We start from the raw sequence: 2860 nt of genomic DNA, 5'->3' as shown, positions 1-2860 counted from the left end.
AGGGAGGAAGGAAGGGAGGGAGGGAGGGGAAGAGAAGGAGGGAGGGGAAGGGAGGGAGGGGAAAGAGGAGAGTGGGAGGCAGAAAAAGAAAAAGAGGAAAGGCAGAAAGTCAAGACAGAAAGAAAAAAAAAGGAAAGGAAAGGAAGAAAGAAGAAAGAAAAAGAAAGAAAAGAAAGAAAGAAAGGAAGGAAGGAAGGAAGGAAGGAAGGAAGGAAAAGAAGAGAGAAAGAAAAAGACAAGAGGGTGGGAGGGGAAGGAAGGAAGGAGAGAGAGAGGGAGAGAAAGATAGAATAAAGAAAGAGAGAGAGAACGAGAGGAAAGGGAAGGAAGAAATAAAGGAGAAAATAAAAAGAAACAATGAACGCACCCAGTGCCCAGATCCTTGTTTCCACTAAAGGGATTCAGGGCTCCTAGAAGCAATGGTTGACTCCAGAGCTGGGTCAGAGAAAGTGCAAAACGGGCCTGGAACATCTTGTTTTGCCCCAGAGCAAGAAGGTGCTCAAAGAATGATGGGAACACGTCAAAAAGGCCAGGAACCAGCTTGCAGAAGCTCCCACTGGCTAAAATTGAGGCAGTCTGAGGGTAAAAATAACAGCACTAATGCATTAGAAACACTGACTTAAATAAAAACCTACGAGTGCTCACTGAGGATAAAAAAGTAAGAGGAAAGCGATTGGCCGGCGGGTGGAGGGAGAGAGCGAAGCCAGCATGGCTCTGTTCCTCCTCCCTGGAGAATGTCAACTATCAGTATCAACATATGATAGTACCAGCCTGAGGAACATAGTGAGACCCCACTTTTTAAAAAAGTAAAATAAAATAATGATAAGAGTTAGAAAAATTATTTTGTGGCCAGGTGCAGGGGCTCATACCTGTAACCCCAGCACTTTGGGAATCTGAGGCAGGAAGATTGCTTGGGGCCAGGAGTTTGAGATTCTGTCTCTACAAAAAATGTAAAAATTAGCTGGGTGTGGTGATGTGTTCCTGTAGTCTCAGCTACGGGGGAGGCTAAGGTGGAAGGATCGCTTGAGCCCAGGTGTTCGAGGCTGCAGTGAGCTATGATCACACCATTGTGTTCCAGCCTGGGTGACAGAGTGAGACCGTCTCTAAAAGAAAAGAAAAGAAAAATCATTTTGCAATGATAGTAATGACTGATGTAACCAATAATCGTCATGGATGCCAAATCAATTTTCATCATGACAGCCAGAGGGATCATGTTAGACTCAAGTTGGATAATGTACCTACCCTGCTCTAAATCCTCCCCATGGTTCCCAGTATCTCCAAAAGCTAAAGTCCTTACCGTAACCCAGGAGCCTACAGATCTGACCTCCTCTTCCCTCTCTCCAACTCATCTGCCATCATCTCCCCAGCACTTACTCTGTCTCATCCACCCTGGCCTCCTTGATGTTCTGAAAACATCCCAAGCATGGCTCTACCTCAGGACCTTTGCACTTGCTGTCACCTTCTTTGGAACACCCTTCCTAACCACTCTATTACTGTTATATTTATTTCAGAGATATGGTCTTACTCTGTCTCCTGGGCTGGGGTGCAGTGGCTCGATCACAGCTCACTGCAGCCATGACCTCTTGGTCTCAAGCAATCCTCCCGCCAAAGCCTCCCAAGTAGCTGGGACTACAGCATACACCACACCCAGCTAAGTTCAATAATAATAATAATTATTATTATTATTTGCAGAGACAGGGTCTTCCTTGTTGCCCAGGCTGGTTTCAAACTCCTAGCCTTGGCCGGGCGCGGTGGCTCACACCTGTAATCCCAGAACTTTGGGAGGCCGAGGTGGGTGGATCACGAGGTCAAGAGATCGAGACCATCCTGGTCAACACGGTGAAACCCAGTCTCTACTAAAAATACAAAAAATTAGCCGGGCATGGTGGCGTGTGCCTGTAATCCCAGCTACTCAGGAGGCTGAGGCAGGAGAATTGCCTGAACCCAGGAGGCAGAGGTTGCGGTGAGCCGAGATTGCGCCATTGCACTCCAGCCTGGGTAACAAGAGCGAAACTCCATCCCCCCAAAAAAAATAAAAATAAAAAAATAAAAATAAATTAAAAAAATAAAGGAATCTTCTCCCCTAACTCCCATGTAGCATGCCTTGCCACACCCCCCTCCAAAATTTATTCTCTCCATAGCATCTAACACCATCTAACTCATTACTTATTTTGCTCATTATTTTTTTTTATTCTCTGTCTCCCCAAAATTGAGTCTAAATTCCATGAGGCAGAGGTTTAGGGCTATGATATTTGGTGCTGGGTCCTCAGTGTCTACACCAGGACCGGTACACAGTAGGTGATCCTTAAATAGAGCTTTCATTCTGACGGTGGAAAAAGACAACAAGCGCATAGACAAACTGAGGAGCAATGTCGGATAGGGACAAGTGCTGAGTTAAAATAGAGCAGGCTGAGTACATTGGAAATGATGTGTGCTACTCCACACGCGGCACGCACCAGCCAGAACCCTGAACACTCAGCTGGTGTTTTAAAGAAACTTTAGGGGCCAGGCACTGTGGCTCACACCTGTAACCCCAGAACTTTGTGAGCCTGAGGCAAGCAGATCACTTGAGATCAGTTCAAGACCAGCCCGGCCAATACGGTGAAACCCCCTCTGCTAAAAATACAAAAAATTAGCTGGGTGTGGTAGTGCGTGGTAGCTACTCAGGAGGCTGAGGCAGGAGAATCGCTTGAACCTGGGAGGTGGAGGTTGCAGGGAGCTAAGATAGCGCCACTGCACTCCAGTCTAGGCGACAGAGTGAGACTCTGTCAGAAAAAACAGAAGGAAGGGAGGGAGGGAAAGAACGGGAAGAAAGAGAGAGAAAAAGAAAGGAAGAAAGAAAGAGAGAGAGAGAGAGAGA

Source organism: Cebus imitator, unplaced genomic scaffold, assembly GCF_001604975.1.
Source record: "Cebus imitator isolate Cc_AM_T3 unplaced genomic scaffold, Cebus_imitator-1.0 Scaffold8, whole genome shotgun sequence".
NCBI classification, from domain to species: domain Eukaryota; kingdom Metazoa; phylum Chordata; class Mammalia; order Primates; family Cebidae; genus Cebus; species Cebus imitator.
This window is presented reverse-complemented; position numbering follows the sequence as displayed.